The 15,016-nt window shown below is 44.4% G+C and overlaps 1 protein-coding gene across 4 annotated transcripts in view; it reads left to right on the top strand.

Annotated features, from left to right (window-relative positions):
• The window catches only part of LOC122802630 (uncharacterized protein CXorf38-like), a 615,103-nt gene extending 603,109 nt beyond the window's left edge, over nt 1–11,994 (top strand). For 3 of the 4 annotated variants that reach the window (XM_044072325.1, XM_044072324.1, XM_044072323.1), the window contains one exon: nt 9,177–11,994. The gene's annotated coding sequence lies outside the window, so the exon portion shown is untranslated. The remainder of the gene's footprint in view (nt 1–9,176) is intronic. The other variant, XM_044072321.1, reaches the window with a different exon arrangement.
• Nucleotides 11,995–15,016: the final 3,022 nt, after the last annotated feature.

Raw genomic sequence — 15,016 nt, forward strand, 5'->3', positions numbered from 1 at the left:
GGGCTGCAGGGACCCCTTCTGTGAGAAGCCCCATCAGCGCTCCTGAAGTGCTGCCCAACTGTCCTGCCTTAGAGGCAGTTAGGTGTCATTTGTCTTTGCACCTTTTGGCATGGGCAAGTATTACAAAAGATGTTGGGTGCTAAACATCTTTTCCAGGGGTTATTCTCTTCCCTTTTTCCAGCCTCCTCCAGTCAGGAGATACCTCCCTGATGCACCACCCCATCAGAGGGAAGCTAGCTCAAGAAGAAGTGCTCAAGCTTCTTCGAAAGAGAACCATCCAAGAGGTCCCCCTATGACAGTGAGAGTCCGGAACTTACTTTTGCTTCTTTTTGGTGCCAGAGTAGACAGGGGACCTGTGTCCAATCCTGGATTTCAGCAATTTCAATCTCTGTGGCAAGAAATCCAAGTTCCGGATGGTCACTGTCCAGTCCATCGTGCCTTTGTTGCACAAGGATGACTGGATGTGCTTTGTAGCTCTCCAGGATGTGTGCTGTCATATAAAAATAGACAGGCACTCCAGGAGGCATCTCCAATTTCGAGTAGGGGCCAATTCCTACCAGGTCAGGACCTTGCCCTTTGTTCTCACCACAGCCCCCTGGGTGTTCACCAAGTGCATGGCAGTGCTCACAGCTCAGCTGAGACTGCAGGGATTCCAGGAGCTTCTGTACCTTGATGATTTGCTCCTCACAGCTCACATGTAGCATCTTGTGGGCAGTGCCATTCGGTACCTACTACAACTTTTCAGTTAGGCATTACAATAAATCTCCCCAAATCCAAACTGATTCCATACCAAAATCTGGGATTCAATCGGAAACTGTCCGAGATTGCAGCACTCCTGCTCCGTCGGGTACACCTCATCAGATCTCATGTTCAATGTCTTCTCGATCTCCCTCATCCCCAAGCCCACCTTGTTCTCAGGGTCTTAAGAGTCCATGGCAGCGGCGCTCTATCTAGTGCAGTTAGCCAGGTTCTATATGTGGGTTCTGCAGCGGACTCTAGCGGTTAAATTGTCTTACCTGGTTCATCCTATATCAGCTCCTATCTGCCTCACACCAGTGTGCAGGTGTCTTCTCCTTTGGTGGATCCAGTCTCCCCACCTCCTAGCAGGCAGACCATTCTCTCTTCCTCCCTCCAGCGCCACAGTGACTACAGAGTCTTCCTTGTTGGGGTGCATTTTCAGGGACAGATGGTCCAAGGAATGTGGTCCGAAGCAGAGACCAAACTGCATATCAACATCCTGGAGATGCGGGCACTCCTTACATTGCAAGCCTACCAGTACTGCCTCCCTCCAGATACCATTGCAGTTCACACTGAAAGCATGGGTGCTGTGTGATACATCAACAAGCAAGGGGGCACATGTTCACATCTGCCTTGTCACAAGGCCATGAGAGCGTGGGAATGGGCGATGTCCTTGGGGAGCTTTCTCATTGCAATGCACATTCTCAAAGTCAAACGTGCTGGCAGACAGACTCAGCAGGGCAATCCTGAATCCTCATGAGAGGTCCTTGAATCCTTCAGTGGCAAAAGAGATCTTCCTTCACTGGGGGTCAGCTGATCTGCAGTCTGTTTACTTCCTCTCTCAACCACAAATGCAGCTGGTGTTTCTCCCCAGTTCCCCCAAATGATGAGTCTCCCAGGGATGCTGTGGTCCACGATTGGCCCCCAGGTCTCCTTTATGCCTATCCTCCCTTGCCTCTCATTCCCAGAGTACTTCAGAAAGCACGTCGCCACAAGGCCAGCTTGATTCTCATCAACCAATTTTGGCCTCCTCATTTGAAGTATCCCCCTTGGGTACTAGATCCCATTTAGGTCTAATTTACCATCCCTCTCAGCTTCTGATTCCCATCCTACAGACGCTTCATCTGACTGCATGGTTTGTCCACTTCCAGTAATCTTGAATCAGCCCAGGCTACCTTCTCCCATTAAGAACATTATCCTGGCCTCTCAGAAGGCTTGCACTGGAACGATTTACGACAGTAAGTGGAAACAGTTTTCTATTTGGGCTAGGCAGCACAATCTCGATCCTGCTCTGGCTTCCATTTCAGATACCTTGCTCTTCTCGTCTCTGCTGTTTCAGGATGGAGCTAGCTTCTCGACTATCAAAGTGCAGTTGGCAGCTATTTCCAACTTCCATGTTTGCGAGGAACCCGCCTTCTCCTCTCGCTTGTGTAAACCTTTTTAAAAGGGTTTTTCTGCTCCGACCTCCAGTGTAGGATCCTTCCCTTTTTGCTACAGTCTCTCCCACAGAGTCCATTCAAGCCTGCTGCCATATGTGATATCAAATTCTTGTCATGGGAGATGGCTTTTCTTGTAGCCATAATGTCAGCTAAGAGTTTGGAGTTGCAGGCTCTTACTATCAAGCCGCCTTTCATGGTTTTTCATAAAGACAGAGTGGCCCTTCAAACTAACCCTTCGTTCATGCCTAAGGTTGCCACTGAAGCAAATTTGAACCAGTCAATCCAATTACCAGTCTTCTTTCCAAATTTTGCTAATAAAGGGGAATATCTCTTGCATACACTAGATGTGCATAGACAACTGCACTTCTACTTAGGACAAAGAGTTTCCACAGGTCTGACCAGCTGTTTGTGGCATTCTCCCTTAATAGGAAGGGTCAGGCCATGTCCAAAGTAACTATCTCCCGTTGTATTTCGGCCTGCATTTCGTTTGCTTATTCATCCAAAGGTTTATCCTTACCAGGGCCAATCAGAGCTCACTCCACTAGATCAATGGCTATGTCAGCTGCCTATCTTGCACATCATTTCATAGATGACATTTGTGTGGCAGCCACCAGGACTTCTCACACTTTTGTTAGTCACTACAAACTTGACATTGTCTCCAGGAAAAGGTCTTCCTTCGGCTCCACAAGTTCTTCAGCATGCCCTTCCATGAGGCCGTCCAGGATTTAGAGTAGCTGGGGACTCTGACCCAAGAGTGAGGAATAGTGACATGGATAACATCAGATAGTTATGTACTTACCATAACTTGGCATCTGTGTTATCCTATGTCACTATTCATCACTATCCCTCCCTCTGTCACCCGTCTTGTAGGATTTAGAGGATGTGGAGATGTCCATTCTGGTGGTCAAGGTCTTCCATGCTGCTTTCTAGCTTAGGGCAAACTCAATCTGAGTGGTTAGAGGGCAGCAAGGGATCATGGAAGTGGCAGGAGCTCGAGCTGAGAAGCTGTCTGTAAAGTTGCTGACTTTGATCCGATGTCTGATCCAAGACCCAAGAGTGATGAATAGTGACAGAGGATAACACAGATGCCAAGTTATGGTAAGTACATAACTCTTTTTATCTTCTCCTTTTCTGGTTGGTTTTCTGTTACTTTCTCCTCTGCTGGCATGCAGGAAGTGTAATTCCTAGTCAGTAACAGAATTGTATCCAATTTGGTAGCTATTACTGTTTTTTGTTTTCACAGTTGTAATTTTCATACTGGGAGAGCTGTAGTCAAATTGTTAATGTGTGCAGCCATCTTGGAAATGTACAGTTGTGTACACTTACCATAAATGTAGATGTTCGAGTGTATTCACTGTTGCAGTCATTACATTTGGGTAATCTGCTGGCAGGTTGCCCTCAGTCGGCCTGAATAACAGTGTCTTGGATCCTGCGTCGGTTGCTGTCCCTTCCATGACGTCAGGTCGTCAGGGGTATAAAACATGCAGCCGACTCCATTACATCAGTTTTTCTTGCCCCAGATGTCAGGTGCCCCCCAAATGGGGAGCAAATAAAATTAAAAACACAAAAATATGCCTCCAATCCCAAAAGCTAGTACACCAAAAGGGCTTATAAGCATAGTGAAAGAAAGAATAGGTATAGTCAGCGAAAAACAGGGGGCTGGAGGGAGGGTAACCAAGACTGCAACAATGAATACACTCTAACATCTACATTTATGGTAAGTGTACACAACTTTACTATGTTCTTCGTGTTTCACTGTTGCAGTCATTACATTTGGGTAGATTCCCAAAGCTATAGTAGGGTGGAGGAAATTATACAGCATTAGGACCAGCTATAAGGCCCTGCAGGACAGCAGTGGCAAAGCCAGCTCTAGATTTAGAAAAGAAAGGTAAATAGTAATGTTTGGTGAACGTATGAACTGAGCTCCAGGTAGCAGCTTCTAGAATGTCTCTGGTAGGAACACCTCTGAGAAAGGCTGTAGAAGTAGATGCAGCCCTGGTGGAATGAGATCTGATCCCCTGGGGGGATAGTTTTACCATGGTGCATATAGCAGAAACTAATACAATGGCTTATCCATTTGGATATAGTCTGCTTTGAAATAGCCTTTCCCACTGCCCCTGCAGCAAATGCCACCAGTAGTTGTTCAGATTTTCTTTGAGATTTTGTCCTGTTTAAGTAAGTACATCCAATGAATGCAGAATCCGCTCCCCCTTGTTCTGTGGATTGGGAAAGAAAGTTGGCAAATGAATAGTCTGATTAAGAGCCACACTGGATACCACCTTAGGCATGAAGGATGGATTGGTCCTGAGAGACACCCTGTCCGCATGAAAAATGATGAAAGGCTCCGCTGCCATAAGAGCCTGTAATTTGGAAATCCTTCTAGCTGAAGTGACTGCTAAAAGGAAAGCTGCTTTCCAGGAGAGAAATTTTAAGTCTGCAGTAGCAGCTGGCTCAAAAGGAGGGAGAGTGAGTTTTTCCAGTACAAAATTGAGGTCCCAGGCAGGGGTTGGAGCTCTCCTGGGTGGTCTTAAGTTTTTGGCCCCTCTGAGATACTGCTTTAGCAGAGGATGAGAGAAGAGGGAAGGTTATGTGTTGTAATGAGCTGAAATGGCTGAAGCATGGATTTTTATGTAAGAAAAGGACAGGCTCTTGTGAAGCATCTCAGTTAAGTATTGTAAAATCTGAGGAGTATTGGGTGCTACTGTGCTTATCCCTTGTGATTGATTCCAGGCACAAAATCTTTTCCATTTGTCAGCATAAGATTTTCTAGTACTAGGCCTTCTTGCCTCCAAAATGACATCCATCACAGGTTTGCTGAGGGATGCCAAGGGTGAATTTAGGCGATTAGCAACGCCGCAAGATTCAAAGTTTGGAGCTGAGTGTGCAGAATTTGGTTCTGCTGAGACAGTAAGTAAGGTGTCTGAGGCAGGTGCCACGGTGGAAGGTGTGACACATTGCGCAAGAGTGGGTACCAGTGCTGGCGAGGCCAGTCTGGAGCAATCAAAATAATTTTTGGTCTGTCCTATTTGACTTTTAGTAGAACTTTGGAGAGCAGAGGCAGAGGGGGAAAGGCATAGACTGATGGGTTTTTCCAGCTGAATGATAGAGCATCTGCTTTCCAGGCTTTTTTGCGATGAGTTCTTGTGCAGAATTTGTCCAACTGATAGATCTGGGGTGAGGCAAAAAGATCTATGTCTGGACTCCCCCATTTGCGTGTCAACATGTTTAAAATCCGTGGTTCCAGTTTCCATTCATGTGGATCCATGAGATTTCTGCTTAGTTAGTCTGCCAGAGTATTCAGCTTTCCTGGCAGGAATAGAGCTTGTAGTTGTATTTGATAGGTCAAGGCCGTGTTCCACAATGCCATGGCTAGTCTGCAAAAGGGGTAGGAGTGTGTTCCTTCTTGCTTGTTTATGTACCACATAACTGTGGTGTTGTCTGTCTTTATCATTAATTGTCCTGGATGAAGGTAGTCCTTGAAGGCTGTCAGTCCATTCTGTACAGCTAGCATTTCTTTTTGATTGATATGAAGGTGCATTTGATTTAGGCTCCATTTGCCCTGAATGTACTTCAATGCCAGATGAGCCCCCCAAGCATAGTCTGATGCGTCTGTAGTTAGGGTTTGGGCGGCAGGGGGTGGAGTGAATGGCAGTCCCTTGTTTTGGTGGCAGGCCTCAGCCCATCATAGGAACTCTAGTTGCAGGCAAGGTATGATAGGAATCATTGATTCCAGGCTGTGACAATGTTGACTCCATAAATTTTTTAAGTACCACTGAAGTTTCCTCATATGCAGTCTTGCATATAGAATTAGAATAATACAGGAGGCCATGAACCCCAAGGCTTGCAGAATTTGTCTTGCAGATAGCAGGGTTTTTGTGGCCACCTGTTTGAAGTAAGTTACCAAATGAATTTGCTTTTCTGGCATAAGGTAAGCCATCTGGGCAGTTGTATTCAAGCTTGCACCCAGGAATGTAATTTTTTGAGAGGGTACCAGTTGTGATTTCTTTTTGTTTATAGTGTTCCCTAGACAAGTTAGAACCCTTTTTACAAACACCAGATGCTTTAGAAGAATGCCCCTGTTTTCTGCCTGAATTAGACAATTGTTCAGGTGTGGATATAGTTCTTTGCCTGCAAAATGCAATTACTGGAGCCAGGCACTTTGTGAAGACCCTGGGTGAAGTAGATAAGCCAAAGGGCTGTGCAGAGAACTGGTAATGCAAGTAGCCTGCTTTGAAGCAGAGGTATCTTCTGCAAGATTCCCTGATTGGGATATGCAGGTAAGCCTCTTAAGTCTAGAGTTACCAACCAGGCATCTTTGCCTAGCATAGGAAGTAACTGTTGAAGAGTCAGCATCTTGAATTTTGGAATGTCCAGAAATGTGTTTAGAGTAGGTAAGTCCAGAATTGGACACCATGATTTGTCTTTTCTGAGTACCAGGAAAAGTCTTGAATAGAAACCTTGTCCCTTTTCCTCTTCTGGTACTGGTTGAATAGCCCCCATGTTCATGAGGGACAGTACTTGTTTCTGGGCCTCTGCCCACTGATTTGGGGGCAGGTCTGGCTATCCGTTTGGGATTGGCAATGTGTGGAAATGAAATCTGTATCACTGGGATACTATATTTTAAACCCATTTGTCCTGGGAGTTGCCAGTTTCTTGCATGAAGTGCCAGTTTTCCCCCCAAAGGGGCGGTTAAAAGGTAAGTGTAAAGGGAAGTCATTGAGACTGCTTACCATAGGGAGGTGTCTTGTTGTTTCCAGATTTGGAGGAGGAGGCACCCCATTGTTTTGTTGCAAAAGTCCCTTGTGACTGAAACCTGGAGCCTTTGGAATGTCTGGGTTTGACTTGAGTGGCTCTCGAAGGAACTGGAAAGGACCATTTCTTAGTAGGCCAGTGCCTACTAAATCTTGAAGGTTGCACTTGTAAGAAATCTTTCACAGTTTGCATAGATTTAGCTTTATATTCCATGTTTTTTAAAACTTCTTCAGCCCTATTACCAAAGAGATGGTCCTGTTGTAAAGGAACATCCAACAATTTTGCTTTAACATGATCAGGCAAAGTTTGCTGTTTGAGCCAAGCATGCCTTCTTAGCACAGACCCAGTTACAGCAGTCCTGCAAGAGGCCTCCAAAGAATCAAAACCACATTGCAAAGTATGTTTTCCAACTTGTTCAGCTGAATGCAATAGATCCTGTAAATCTTTATTTTCCACACAGTCAGAAATTAATATTTCCTGTTTAAGCAGTCCCATGATATGCTGTTGATATTTAAGCATATGAAATTGACGGTTTAAAGCTCTGATTGCAGAAGTGTAAACTTTCTTACCCATCTATCCAGCGCCCTGGAATCTCTTATCAGAAGGGGTAGGATTTTTAGCAGTAGAAGCCTTAATGCCCTTGGGACCCTGAGAAATGGTTTCAGGATCTGCAATAGGATTTTTGAAAAGGAATTTGTGGGAGTCATGAACCCTGTAGTATCTGTCTGACTTACAAGGAGCCAGAGGCAGAGAATCAGGAGCCATACTAGATTCTGAAAAAACATCATCAGCAATGTCTAAAACAGGAGGTGTAGCCAAAGGCCTATGCTGAGGAAGAAGAAGAAAATCCCTAAGTCTTTCTTTAGATTCAGAGAAATCCTGACTTTCCCAGTGTAAATGTTCCCTTAAGGTATGTAAAGTTTCCCCAAAAGAAAAATCCTCAGGGGGAAAAGCAGAAGGAATGGAATCTTCTGCATCAGAGTCCTCATAAGTAGGTATAGACAAATCCTGTTCATTAGAAGTCAGAAGAAATAGAATCCTGTTCAGAAGATTCATAATCAATGTCTTGCCTAGGCCTCTAGGAAGGGGGGGTTGGCTACCTCTGATCAGAGTAATTAAATCTTCAGCCATTTTGATCATTTGTTTTTTTAGGCATAGGGGCTTGCACATGTGGCCCAGGCGTCATTTTTTTAGACATAGATTTAGATTTTGGCATTAGTTTTGAAGATGGCGTTGGTCTAATATACAAATCTGTAGGCCTGAAAACACCCTCAGAAGCCGGTGCCTGCACAGCAGCTCCGGACTCATCTAAGGTAGGGACATCCGCGGGTTCCATAATTGAAGCATCTCGCGGCATACCGGACTCCGAATGGGTTTCACTAGAGGCCTGCGAATCAGAAGTAGCAGGTATCAGGGGCTGCGAAAGTGCCTCACTGAGTACTGGCGACTGGCTTAGGAGAAGTGTCGTCATCAGTTTTGGACCTCGACGGCCTATCTCTTGTCTTTTTCTTTGCATTTTGTAGGTATTCTGGTAGTCGGATTGTTAACCAACGACATTTCTGGATAATTAAAGCGTGAGCCAAAATATTTAGAAGCAAAAATGTACCGACGTTTAATAGTGCGTTGATTAAATTTAGCACAAAACCGACAGCAAGGTACGTTGTGGTCAGGGCCTAGGCAAGGAATACAGTACAAGTGAAAATCCTTATGCGGTATTTGCTTCCTACAAGTAATGCAATTATTAACTTTTATTGACATCGGTAAGGAGTAAGAAAAAGTTTCCCCAAAGGGGTACTTATCTTTTTAGTTGAAGACTTTGGTTCTGTAACTCGAAAACAAAAAATTTCAGGAGTCGGCAGACCGGCACTTGCGAGCTACTTCTGCTTTGGGCACCATGCGGCAAGAAAGACTGATGTAATGGTGTCGGCTGCATGTTTTATACCCCTGACGACTAGGTGTCATGGAAGAAGGGACAGCAACCGACGCAGGACCCAAGATTTTGTTAATCAGGCCGACTGAGGGCAACCTGCCAGCAGATTACCCAAATGTAATGACTGCAACAGTGAAGCACGAAGAACATCCTACTAGTATTGATACTTTTTGAGACAAGTTCCATAGTTTTCTTTTAGGAGTAGAAAATGTTGGTAATTTCTCTCTTTTTTTTTTTTTTTTTATTTTAAGCCATATGCCAGTATCTGTTTAAGTGGGTAAGCTTACTAAAATAGTTTTTTTGTTTTTGTATTTCAGCCACGATCCAGAAAAGTAAGGATGCAAGTGAAGAGAACATACATGGGAATCTAATTTTGAATGCAGTCAGCATGAGTTGGCAAGAGCCAAGAAACCAAGAGCAGTGCAAAATGATGTTGACAGGAACACAGAAGAAGTATTGTGCTAAGGACTACTATAGGCTCAAGAAGCAGTCTTGGAAGGGACTCATGTTACCGTTTCCAAAGCAACTACTCAGACTGAGTGTACACCTTGACTTAAAATGGGATCTATATGTTACCTACAAGTATTGTAAAAGTTTCCCTACCTACCAAAAGAAAATCTTTACTGAAAATTTAAGGATTACAAGTTGTAATCTGCAATACTCTTAGATGGTGTCATTTAACATGCTGGCTAGGATGAGAGGCAAACAGTAGCAAAAAGTTGCAGTAAATATTTAGATGCATTTTTAAAATTTTTTTGAAGGCATGATGATTTGACATGTTGTTGGTGCTCAAAGTAAGAGGCATATTTCATTATGATTATGACCTGCAATAATTTGCAGTTTCGCCTCATATTTGAATCAATTTAAAATTCATGTCATTTTATTGGATAATTTGGCTGGGTATTCTGATTGGCTGTTCTTGGGGCAACCTGAAGCAAACTTTGTGTACTAGGTATAATCTCCTATTATCAGACACACATCATAATACTTAAAATGCTGTTATTAAGGTTGTCTGCTGGCACAAAGTGATTGATGGTTTATCTGACATGCTTGTGCCCTGTGTTTGGTGGAAGATGTTATTAGAGAGTAACATGAATGGTTGTCCCATCTAGGTTGGGTGTGGGTAGCAATCTAGGTTCAGTGCATTAGTACTAGCCTTTGAAGGCCTAGTTCTACACCAGCAGTAGTTTGGGTGACTGGCAGCCTTTATTTATCCATTAATGGGAATATGTATATGTTGTGCAAGTGTCAAGGCACATTTACATTCCAGGGTTGGGGGGTCCCTGAACTCATAAAAAGTGATGGTGGGTCCTAATCCTTAAGTGCTGTGATAGACTGAAAGGAGGGCAATCACTTGTGCCAGCAAGGTCTAGCCCTGACCTACACTTACAGTTTAGGATTGCACTGACCCCAGAGGAATATCATAGGAAACAGGAAGGGATCCACTAGAGATGAATAATCAAGGGTATAATCAGTACTCTGGGAGGATCACCAGAGGACTGGCAGGACAAGGACATATTAAGAATGTAATAATTCATTTTGATATCGCAGTAAGTTGACATATCTTTCCGTTACTTAATAGCTTGCATTGTCATAGTATATTACTGAAGTCAGATGAATATAGCATATGTAAGGCTCCTTTCATAGTTGACCACTATTACCATTCATATTACTGTGTGACAGACTAAGTACTTGATGCCTTTTTTTTTTACGTGTAACCACAAAAGCAGGAACTTTAAAAGAAACTGCATTGCAGTAGACTCTTAATATTATATATATATATATATATATATATATAAGTAATCTTAATTCTAGCTCTATATAAATCTTGTTCATTAACATTTTTTAATATCTGAAAATATACTTTAGAAACAGGGTTGTCCAGTAGTCTTAATAATTGTGTTCTAAGTTATTCACAGCATTGTTGTTTTGTACTACATTTCAGCTATTAATCTTGTGTTTTATAAAATACAGCAGTAACTTTGATCACAGAAAATTGTTATGTTCTGTTTGTACTGCAAAATAGGTTTAGATCTCTTGAGCAGGTGTTTATGACTCCATTGGACTTATGAATGTGCAGTAGGACTGACAGGATAATTTCTGTTGAGGTTCTGTATGCAAGACAGAGATTACTCCTCAGTAGCCTGTATGACACCAAGAAGAGGGACAATGCTTTGAGATGGTCTGGGAAGGTTTTATGATTTAGGCCCTTGATTTTCTTAGTAAGAAAGAGTTGTGGGCATTTGAGTGGTGTCAAATGTTAGTTGTGGGCATTTGAGTGGTGTCAAATGTTTGGACAGGAACATACTAAAGGGCGCCTTATACTCTGTGATCAGCCTGATAATTGTGGGATACGATGGAATGATCACATCCCTAAACATGAATGCCATGTCCAAAGTAATAAGCTGTGCAGTGAAAAAGCACTTTCTTACAATAGTGGATACATGGTGGTCAAAAGATAGTTTATCTACATATGTTCGCTTTTGTGTCTAGGACACAATAAGAGTCTTCTTGGGTTCTGTTCAAGCAGCTTTATTTTATACAAACATCACTATAGAGACTTTAACTGAAGTAACTTGTATACAAGCTAGCAACTGCATTATGCATGCTCTCTCTCTGGCTGCTGCTTCAAAATGGCACTAGAATTTATATGTGCACATACAGCCTCGCATGCTTCTTAAAGATATAGCATACACATGTATTATGAGCTACATCCTCCCTCTGAGAAATATATCATATAATTGTTATGAAACCACTCGGCATGCAAAAATCACAGGTTAATCTTTAGTCATGCACTGTACAATACTAAATACACATGTATGTACAATGAAGTCCACGTTGCAGCATATTTCACACTAGGCTTAGATACTTATCCAGAACATGTGACATAAAACTGGGAGTTAGATTTAGCAGCTGGAACACTTTCTGCAAAATGGCTGACCTGTGGAATGTTCGATCATTTACTAGAGTGGAATCAGAATTTTGAACACATTCTGGACTAGAAACAATGTCTGATTCACTAGGTTTAGAGTTTGCATTAAAGAAACAATGATCTGATGTTGTTAATCTTCTTTCCATTCATCACTGATTGGCTTGGTTCCGAGCCCTCGGAACTGAGTCTGCCTATTACCAAGCTTGCGCCAGCCAAAAAAACCCTCAAGCTAAGTCTCTACCCAGAATGCCTTTCTCCCTGTTACCTCAGATCTCGTTTGCCGTGTAGCCTTAAAGCCGCGTTACAGCCGAGCTGTCAGCTAAGGGAAACCTTTTTGATATTTGTGTAAAAAATGTTGGAAATCTTCATATTTCATTTTGGGATTAGTATTTTGAGTGTCATTTCTTCTGTCTAACCTTGTTCTTTCCTCTCTACCCGTTGTTACCATTGGCAAACTTTCAAGTACCATTGTTGGTACAGCCCTTCTTCCCTTACCCTTGTGGTATTTCTTCAGTACCATAGTTGGTATTATTTCTCCTGTTTAACCTGTTCGCTTTAACTTTTATTCAGGTGTTTCCCTTTTCTTCTCTACATACCAGTGTATTGGTATATTTTTGGTAGTTTGAACAGAGTTGACTTCTTTATAGTTGAATTATACAGTTAACCTGTGGTGTTTTTCTACCAAGATGTCGGATAAGAAGGGTACTTTAGGTTTTAAGCATTGTACTTCTTGTAAGGGCAAGTTACCTAACAGTGATTCTCATGACTGTGCATACTGTTTGGAGTGGCCCACCTTTCGGTGCAGCCTCCATGTGACATTTGTCAATGTTTCAGCCAACACACTCTTAATGAGAGTAAAAATAAACTCATTCTGAAAGGGTTACTCAAGTCTTCCTTCTCAGAGGCCATTTTTGCGATGGAGGTCTCAACCCCTTCTTTTAAGGATAAAGAGAGATCCAGCTCTGTTTGTTCTTCACCATTGGGTGATCAGAGCAAGTCTGGGAAAAATCAAATGTCTCAAGTTATCGTTGGAACATAAATCTGTCTCTTCGGCTCCGACCATGTCAAAACCTTTGATACGGATGCCTGTTTTGGCACTGGTCCAATTTCTGGCATCGATCATAGACCTTATAAAGCCTATTTCGACTTTGGCACCTATAGGCACTTCGGCTCAGGGTACACGTTCGACTAAGCCATTAGTTTCCATTTTGGAACTGACTGTTTCGGCACCGAGCATTGTATTAACCTGACTGGATTTGATCCCTTTACTTCCGGTCTCGAAACTAGAGACTTTGGTGCCGGCAGACCTTGCACCATGGACCCGGTACTCCCCTCCATAGATCCATTTCTGGTCCAAGCGTATAACCCATTCCACAAACGTCCTGACTCTCCATCTGGAGTAGCCACTAGATCCACCAGGAGCCTTTCGGAACACAACGTGGTGCATCTTGTAGACCAGCTATTGTTAGCCAGGGGGATTCCCTCACTTTCTAAGACCCATCCACCTGCAGGACTTGGGTTGCCTTATCCATAGACTCCATCTTACACTCCTCCTTCGACCATTTCGGTTCCAAAGCCTTCTGCTCCAACATCCTTCTTGGAACCCATCACCTCGGCGCCTACGGTGCATCTCACTCAGATTCCGAGTTTGTCCCTTTGGTCTTCAGTTCCCGCTGAACCGGTCCTTCCTCAATCTGGGGATTGGGGGATGGGCAGGTCGGATGGGGTACAGAGCCGGCTCTCTCCTCCGTTCCATCCTTGACGCCGATGGCTGCATCTGTGCTGGTACTGCTTGAGGCTCCATCTGTGGGGGCGGGTTCGTTGGAGTGGGGTGTGACCCCGGTGTCGAGGTTGTCTTTTCCGGTTCCAGGCTCCCATCCCTGTTCGGGCGGGCATGCCTTCCGCGCGATGGAGAGGGCTCTTGCTTCTAGCAGCACTCCTTTGATGTCGGAACCCCAGTTTTCACCCCCTGAGCTACAGCTGTCACAGACCCACCCCCCTGGGACACCGGGCAGACAAGCCGCAGCACACCCCTGTTCAGGGTACCCACTCTTCAGAATCCTCCTCAGAGACCACACTGAGGAGCCCCCTTGAAAGAAGACGTGCAAGAGGAAGCACATGGACTCACCTGAGGAATCCTTAACAGAAGACACGGATTACGATGATGGTGAATGGTCCCCAGGGTTACCTCCTGATGATGTCTCCTTGAGATGTTAAAGCAGAGAGGTGACTGGAAGCCCTCCAACCCTTGGTCTGAGGAGTCCGTGTCCCTGCAGGCTTTTCGTGCCCGGCCTTCTACCTCTTGGGTGACCTCGCCTGCTGACGAGCTCGTTGTGCAGCGCACTTGGAAGAACCTTGATTTTATTCAGGCGATTCCTCTGAGACTAGACAAAATTCTTTCCCCTCCCGAGGAGAAGCCGCACTGGTCCAAAGGGTTACCAGTTGATACTATGGTGGTGGCGGCGGCCATGAAAAAGGACTTGGCTTAGGAAAGTCCCGCTGTCCACCCACCCAACATGGAGTCCCGGGCAGTGGACAGACTGGGGAAGCGTGTTTTAGCATCAGGCATCTTTGCTAACAGTCCCTGAATTTATTTGGCACATTTTACGAGGCTCCAGAGGAACTTGATCTCTGAACTCTCTGGGACGCTCGCAGGACGGTTGTCTGATGAGGTCAGGGACAACATGGCCTTGCAGCTCGCAACCCTGGAATCAATATCCAACTCATCCATGAGGTTGCTGTCACATGTGACCGAATGGGCGGCTAGAGCAGCAGGTTCAGGCATTATGAGGCATCATGCCTAGATGCGCATTTGTGACCCCGCGGATCTCTAAAAAAATCTTCCTTTCTGAATGCTCCCATCGAAGCTTCTTCCCTTTTTGGCTCCAAAGCAAAGGACACAGTAGCCAGGTGCGAGCAAGATGGAAAAACCCTGTCTGCCGTAGGCCTACAGTTTTCCAACCTTCAATGTACCTTCTCCAGGAATCAGAGGAGTGGGAAAATGTGGCATAAAAAATCTCAGGGTCCTTTCCGTGCCGCACGTGGTGATGATGCTCCCAGAGGCAGAGGGGGTAACAATTCCAGTAGGCACCCCTATAGAGGCAGAGGGGGTCCTCGTAACCAAGGCTCCAGGAACTCCTTTGGACAGTCTTATCAGTGCTCCTAAGGAGCAGCCCGATTGCTTAACTCTGGAAGCAGTCGGGGGTCATTTCTCTCTGCACCAAG

This window comes from Protopterus annectens, chromosome 5.part0 (assembly GCF_019279795.1).
Source record: "Protopterus annectens isolate FY-2018-M chromosome 5.part0, PAN1.0, whole genome shotgun sequence".
Classification (NCBI taxonomy): Eukaryota; Metazoa; Chordata; order Ceratodontiformes; family Protopteridae; genus Protopterus; species Protopterus annectens.